At 40.6% G+C, this 8,464-nt stretch overlaps 1 protein-coding gene across 1 annotated transcript in view; it reads left to right on the top strand.

The window, feature by feature from the left end:
* Positions 1 to 3,820: 3,820 nt before the first annotated feature.
* The window catches only part of PODN (podocan), a 50,591-nt gene continuing 45,947 nt past the window's right edge, over positions 3,821 to 8,464 (top strand). The window contains exon 1 of the mRNA XM_089666582.1: positions 3,821 to 3,965. The gene's annotated coding sequence lies outside the window, so the exon portion shown is untranslated. The remainder of the gene's footprint in view (positions 3,966 to 8,464) is intronic.

Below are 8,464 nucleotides of genomic sequence, written 5' to 3'. Positions count from 1 at the left end.
ATTCGCCCTAATGCCTGGTACACACTGCTAGTTTTTTTTTTTTTCATTCAACCCAGCAGGCTGCACAAAAAAAAAACTGAGAGATCGCTGTACCAGCAAAAGCAATTTTGGTGTGGAGATTTCCCCCCCCTCAGAACACACCGATCAACATTGGCAGCCATTGGTTGCCAGCGCTAATTGGATTCTGCATTTCCAGCATGTCCTTTTGACAAATGCCAGTCATTAGACTGGCTTCTTATGGAGAGACAGCTGTACACATTGACCAAATGTCGGCCACTTTAGCAAGAACCCAGTGTGCCCAGCTTACAACATTGATTTGAATCATCATTTCAGGTCAGTCCTGCATTATTTGGATTGTTCGACATTTCATCATATTTTGAGCTTAGAGGAGAGCAACAAGAAAGCTGTACTAAAAAAATTAGCCTTGCTTTTTTTTTTATTTAAAAAGACTTGTATATTTAAAGTATTTTGGGGTGGTAGAAAGGGTATGGCATGGGAGCATTGAGTTTTTGAGATAGGTAGGTTGCATCAAATTTGGCCACCCCCTGATATCTTAATATTTCATTTGGGGGGAAATGACATAAGCTAACTAAAACAGATGACCTAATTTTCAATATTACAGTCATTGTTTTTACTAGTACAGTCAATGTTTTTTCAAAAATTATCCCCAGGCTTCGCTGGATTGATTCCCCCATTTCTTTTCTTATCTCCTCTGGCCATTCAAGGAAAACAGATGATTCGATCTCCTCCTACTTCTTGACGTTCTAACTCACCCCTGTGCCCATGTGACACTGAGCATCATCTGTGTAAATGAAAAATATTGGAGGCGTCAGGAGGCATTTGTGAGGCCCTGGCTATATTACCAGCACCTCTAGAGACCAGGAAATGCAATGTACAGTGAAGGAAATACATATTTGATCCCTTGCTGATTTTGAATGTTTGCCCACTCACAAAGAAATGATCAGTCTAAAAATCGAATGGTAGGTGTATCTTAACACCGAGAGACAGAATAGCAACAGAAAATTGAAAGGAAATGCATGTCCAACAAATTATGCACTGATTTGCATGTTCATGAGGGAAATAGGTATATGATCCCCTATCATTCAGCAGGATTTCTGGCTACCAGGTGTCTTTCATACAGGTAACAAGCTGAGATTAGAAGCAGTCTCTTAAAGGGAGTGCTGCTAATCTCATTTTGTTACCTGTATAAAAGACACCTGTCCACAGGAGCAATCAAACAATCAGATTCCAAACTCTCCACCATGGCAAAGACCAAAGAGCTGTCCAAGGATGTCAGGGACAAGATTGTAGACCTACACAAGGCTGGACTGGGCTACCAAAGTATTGCCAAGCAGCTTGGTGAGAAGGTGACAACAGTTGGTGCAATCATTCGCAAATGGAAGAAACACAAAACAACTGTCAGTTTCCCTAGGTCTGGTGCACCATGCAAGGTCTCACCTCGTGGAGTGTCAACGATCATGAGAACAGTGAGGAATCATCCCATAGACTCATCATTTCTTTGTGAGTGGGCAAACATTCAAAATCAGCAGGGGATCAAATACTTATTTCCTTCACTGTAGGTAAATGTAAATAACAGTCAATTCCCTCCATAGTAACTAAGATGATGTGATATCAGCAGCCAACACAATTTTATTTCTGTTGAGGGAGAACTGTCCACTTTAAATTACATAAAATAATAAAACATGCATCCACATTCAGGGCCGGTTCACAATATAGAAACACAGTCCAAATGCATTCTGGATGCATTTCCACATGCACGTTTTTGACGTGTCTGGTGCGTTTTTGATGCATTTTTTACTTGTTCCCATGTGTTTTGTTATGCATTACAGTTCATTTTTCCCCTTTTTCTTCAATTTAAATAGGGACATGTGCGTTCCAGTGCATTTTTCTGCAACCGCAAAGCACTGGAACTGCAATCACTGATGTGAACTATGACATTGACAACCATATAACCTACTTTCTGTACATTTTGGATGCCGAAAAAAATCAACTGAAACGCATGTAGTGTGAACTGGCCATTAAAGTGATCTTGTCATGACATTCCCTTGAAGTGAAGCAAAAAAGAGCGCACCAACCTTGCGCACCACCTCAGTAAACTATGAATTTATTAAATAAAAAATATATATAACAAGGAAGTATAACAAGCATAAACAGATCCTCAAAGGAAATTGAAGTGGAGAGCCAGTGTGAGTCACATCATGAAGGTAGACTCTCAAAGTGAGGCTGATGCCTTTCGAAGGGGGACCCTTCTTCTTCAGAGCTCAATGATGGAGAAGGGTCCACCTTCAAAACACGTCAGCATCACTTTGAGAGTCTATACCTAGTGATGTGACTTACACTGGCTCTACACTTCAAATTCCTTTGAGGATCTGTTTATGCTTGTTATACTTCCTTGTTTGTGAGTATATCTATTTTTATTTAACCTCCCTAGTGGTCTGATTATGTCAGTATTTCTGTGCTCAAAGCGGTACATTTTTTTGCATGCAAATATGTTGTTTTTTTATTGTAGGCCTGTAATTTTTAGGAATAACTCACTGAAATTTGTCCGAACAAGAGTCTAGTAAACATCCCGGGTATGATAAAATTTGAAACACGAAATCATAAATTTTAATATAATAAATAATTATAAAAAATAATAATATAATATGAATACATTTAATTCAATAATATAATCAAACCAAGAACACAAATTTGAAATAGAGCGCCAAGTTCGCACATCACTGAGCTTAGTCGCAAAATCGTTTTCAGTGTCTGATGACGAATTTCCCCACAAATCATTATCACTCAATTCTGCAAGTGATTCTAATTTACTATCGCTGTTCTCTAGCTGGTCTAAAACTGCTTTTGACCTAAAGGGACGCTTTTTGGACACCATGGACGTTTCTCAGTTTCCAGGCAGAAAGAACAGTAAAAATGCAGGCAGGGCACAGGACAAAGCACTCGGGACAAAATGTATGTGAAATGGTTTGATACAGTAATGTTATACTATGTGATTTTAGTGTATTGAGTGAATGTCACATTTTTACATTTTTGAATTTCCCGCCGTTCCGTCCCCGTACGTCCCGGCACTTGCAGGGAATGGACCCGGAAGACGGATGCCGGCATTAGCCGGAGGAGAAGGCCGGGGACGCTGCAGGGGGGACATCACAGGAGCGAAGGACAAGGTAAGTGCTGGAGGGATCCCAGAGCAATGCTGCAGTGTAATCCTGAGTGTAGCACAGGGTTACCGCTTTTGGTACTGAAAGTTAACCCCGAGCTACACTCGGGAATACCGCCAGGGGGGTTTTAATAAAGTCATAGTTTACTGAGATAATGCGCAAAGTTGGTGCGCTCTTTTTTGCGTCACTTCACAGTTTTGGTCGGGCTTCCCCAGCCTTGTTTTAGTGCTGCACAATCTTCCATGCATTTGTGGAACTGTTTCAAGGAATCCTTTCACCTTTCCACCCTTGTTTTGAGTCCTTGAGCTCAGAAGGTTTTGTTTCTGTGATGACATTCCCTTGAACAGGTGCAGCATTATAATCACCATGCCTTTGCCATTAGTTCCAAACACAGAACAGATTGCTGAATTCGAGGTTTCGTGCATATTACACGGATGTATTGGGAAACAGCTTTGGATGAACACAGAAATGTGAGGCCCTGTTCAACGTTCCATCCTTCAGAAATGTGAGGCCCTGCTCAACGTTCCATCCTTCACATCTCCCCTTGTATAATATCACATCCAAAATCAGTAATGAGTGGATCTGGCTTCCACGCTGGACTCCCCTCCTCCCCCTCGCAGGCTTCATGACATTTCCATAAACCCTTCACATCTGCCAGGGAAGGCAGGACGTTCCCCCATCCTACATCTGGGCTGGAGCCTGTTTACTGGGAGGCTGCAATTAGAAGGCTCCTTGAAATGGCATAAAGTGATTCTCTGAATGCTCCTGCATCCCGTTCTCTGCAAGGTGAGGGGGTAGGGGGAGTGGTATGTAGGAGACAATGATAAGGGGAGAGGGGAAGGTGGAGAATAAAAGGGGGGCTCACAGACGAAGGGGAGTAGAAGAAATTTGGGCGATCACCAGAGTTGTTAATGGGGAACTGAGCATATGCATGTCTGCGTTCCTTTACACTAAAGAGTAACAGGTGATTAAAATATAAAGTCAACAATTATCATGATTCCCATTACAAACCTATGTATAGGTGATATACATTTGTGGATAATAACTAAGCCTGACCCTGTCTTTTTTTTTTTTGTTTATGAGTTGTAAGAACAGTTTTATTGCAGTTTTGTATGTGATTAGAATAAATGATCATCTGTAGGGTAAATATATATTAAACACAAAATGTATACATCATGTATTTTATTTGATTACATATACATCAGAGAATTATAGAGAACTGTGGTTTCCTTTTTTCATATTCTTCATTTTAATGATTATTCTTGTATGTAGAATCCATCCACTTTCTAGTAACATACATAAAATCCAATGTTATCATTCTTATCTAATACTGTAAATTGTGCATGAACTGTTAGCTAATCTGGCAGACAAAAGTAACGATTTCCTCTTTTAAACAAAGATTACAGTTGAGCTTTATAGTCAATCCGATATTCCATCCTGCAGCATATGAAGGAATGATTAAGATCAGGCTGATTCCAAGAGACAGAAGTATTACCATATGGAAACAGGCAATGTCTTTATAGAACGCCAAGATGTTAAAATAAAACCCAACTAAATCTTTCAGTAGTGTCACTTTGGAAGCAGATTGTGATGTGTTGACCGTAGTTTACCAGCCAATTTTTTTTTAAAAGTGAAACTAGAACTAAAGACGTATACAAGTTGTTATGAGCAACAGCTGAACATCTGTTCCAAATTTCACAGATCTGATCTATTGTAGTTGGAGATGACCCATCTATGTTTTCAGAAGGACCCAAATCCATGGGCAAAGATTCACCAGATCTCCAGGAGTTAGTGGTTTGTGCAGGGACACTTCCTTTTAGGTCCTTTGAATCACAGTTATTTAGAGCAGTATTTTCCAATTTGTTTTCCAGTTCTGGTCCTCAGGGATCAACAAGATTGTTTTAAAATAGAATTGCTTTCTGATTTGGGAACCATAAATTTTAAAGCTGGAAGCTGTCTCAAGAGACCACAGTGGATATACTAAGGCTGAACTCCAGGAAAACAATTAAAAACACTGATGATATACATACAGTTGTGCTCAAAAGTTTGCATACCCTTGGAGAATTGTATACAGTATGTACTATTTTTGAAGAAAACATGAGTGAGAAGTCAAAGCCCATTTCTTTTATTTCTTATGGGATTCATATTCATCTGTAGGTCATAACAGAATGGCACAATCATAAAATAAAACATGACAAGTTAACAAATGAAATGACCCCTGTTCAAAAGTCTGCATACCCTTAGTTCTTAATACTGTGTATTGCCCCCTTTAGCATCAATGACAGTGTGCAGTCTTTTCTAATAGTTGTCTCTGAGGCCCCACATTCTTTTAGGTGGTACATATGCCCATTCGTCTTGGCAAAATGCCTCCAGGTCATGCAAAGTCTTTGGTCATCTTGCATGAACCACACATTTGAGATCTCCCTGGAGTGGCTCGATGATTTTAAGGTAAGTAGACTGATGGCCACCCCAGAACCTTCACCTTTTCCTGCTGTAACCACAGGAGGGTCAACTTGGCTTAGGGTTATTGTTATGCTGGAAAGTCCAAGAGTGTCCCATGCGCAGCTTTCATGCAGAAGAATGCAAATTGCCAGTATTTTCTGATAACATGCTGCATTCATCTTGCCATCAATTTTCACAAGATTCCCCATGCCTTTAGATCTCACATTACTATATTAACCTATGTGTGTCACCTTGTGCGTCTGTACCAAGGCCAAAAATTCCAGGGTATGTGAACTTTTGATCAGAGCCATTCTGATGATTTCTGTTATCACTAGGATTTTAAAAAGGAGAAGAACAACTGTGTGATAATAAATGGCTCCATATGACTACTATTCCTAAATAAAACACAGTTTTTTGGCATGATCAGTCATATTTTTAATATCAATTCCAAAATTTCACAATTTCTTCCAGGGTATGCAAACTTTTGAGCACAAAGTTATATGGCGTATATGGGAACTGTCTTACCCAACAAAGGATTTGTATTTTTGGTCATCCAGTCCTGAGATTTACACAACTCTGCCATACAGTACGGACCTGTTGGGCAGGAGGCTTCATTTTAATCTGCTGTGGTTCATTTACATTTACAGACCACATTAACTATAGTAAGGCAAAACAGCACTCTTAAAGCGGAGCGTCACCCAAAAGGGGAAGTTCCGCTTTATGGACTGCTCCCCTGCTCCCCATGAAGGATTGGCACCTTTGGGGGGTGGGTACCCGAATTTGACAGGTACCCGCTTCCACTTCCGGTCCGGTCACCTAGGCGACCGGATGCGGAAGGTTTCCTCCCTCCCTCCCTGTAATCGTTTGGGACACGTGACAGGTCCCAGAAGGCTACAGGACCATTCATAAAGCGCAGTGTTACTAGCGCATGCGCAGTGGGTACCCGGCTGTGAAGCCACAAGCTGTCACAGCCAGGTGACCCCACTGAAGATGCCGGCCTCCTGGAATACAGGACAGCCGGTGAAACGGGCTGCGGGGAGGACACCGTGGGACTGAGGGACAGCTAAGTGGCTGTTTTTTAAAAGTCAGCAGCTACAGTTTTTGTAGCTGCTAACTTTTATATTTTGACAGGGTGAGTGGAATGCCGCTTTAAATTTTCAAGTGGTTCTAAAGCCTGAAGGTTTTTTGCCTTCATGCATTCTATGAATGTAGATTAAAAGCCTTCAGTGTGCAGCTCCCCCTGTGCCCCTCCCTTATACTCACCTAAGACCTATCCTGATCCAGCGCTGAGCACAAGAGCAGAAGCTCTCCTGGGTCTCTGCCTCCTCATTGGCTGAGACACAGCAGTGCGAGCCATTGACTTCCACAGCTGTTAATCACAGCCAGTAAGGAAGGAGGGGAGAGGTGGGCATGCACAAGTGTCCCTGGGGCAAGATGCTTGCTCTGGGGGCACTCAGCAGGGTCCAGGAGTGCTGGCGGGGGACCTGAGAAGAGGAGGATTGGGGCTGCTCAGTACAAAAGCATTACATACAGCATGTAAGTATGACATGTTTGCTATTTTAAAAAAATTTTGAATCTTTATAATCACTTTAAGGTTTGAGTAAAGCCAAACATTTTGGTTTTGGGTAAAGTGGGGAAGGTGAGCGCGCATCAGATTTTTTGTTGAATATGTTCCCTGCTCTGTCAATGGAACAGGAAATGAGGGGACATCTTCCAATGGAGAAATCTGTTTTGCTGGCATTTATAAGAGGGGACTTCCCCTTACTTTGGAGAGATTTCCTACCAATTCCTGTTGCATCTCTAGCACAGGAAGAAAAGGGAAATCTCCCGAAGCATTGCTCCATCCATTTGACCATTTTCTCAGTGCATATTTCAAATAACAAGCACGCACTCAAAGTTTTTAGGAGTTCATTCAACTTGTGTCTGGGAAGCTTGTATGATATACAAACACGGTAATGTGGATGTTATCTGTGTGTTTGTTTAAGCATAGTGTATATTACCCGCTGACTTCAAAGACTTGAATTATTGTATTTAAAATACATCAAAGTGCTGTTGTATAAATCCACACTGGTTCATACTAGGATGCTTTCCACCATGCTGTTCATTCTCTTAAAGACCTCATTAACTGGCTTGTTGTTTTCTGATCTGTCACTGTGATTATAGTGCAGTGACAAAGATATGCAAAATCTAAATAGTTGGTGTATTTTCCATGTGTCCAAGAGATCGCAGCATGCTGCAGAGCCACCAGCACAGCTCACACACTGAGTCTGTCAACCATCAGGACAATGTGAAGCACTGCTAGCCAATTTTTTTTTTTTTTACTTTTCCTCCTGAACTGTTGCCAAGAAAGTTGGAAATAGTGATTAGTAAAACAGCTGGGAATATTCAAACCAAATCATAGCAACATATGTGGATATACTACATCTGTGACTGATAGAAACTACCATTCCTCTTTATATTGGTGGAATTTGACCTGTTGATTACAATCACAATTCTGTAATAATTAGATCTGTACTTTAGGTAAACACTTTAAAAAAATTAAAGGATGACTATTACTTTTCAAATTCTTAGCATGAACCCTTATTTCAAAAAGCTAGTCAAAATCAGGGCAAACAGCTAATTACGCAGATAAAATACATACAGTGCTCAGCATAAATGAGTACACCCCTTTTGAAAAGTAAGATTTTAATCAATATCTCAATGAACACAAGAACAATTTCTGAAAGTTTGACAAAACTGAGTTTTATGGCACATTTGTTTAGCTCATTACATGAAAGTAAGGTTATTAATGTAACTTCGATTACAACATCTTCTTTTTTACTCAAATTAGTTGATGCAAAAGT

This window comes from Staurois parvus, unplaced genomic scaffold (genome assembly GCF_062004578.1).
Source record: "Staurois parvus isolate SC_StPar_1 unplaced genomic scaffold, SC_StPar_1.0 ptg002753l, whole genome shotgun sequence".
In the NCBI taxonomy this organism is placed as follows: Eukaryota; Metazoa; Chordata; class Amphibia; order Anura; family Ranidae; genus Staurois; species Staurois parvus.
Note: the sequence above shows the minus strand (reverse complement) of the source record. Positions and strands in the feature narration are given on the sequence as shown.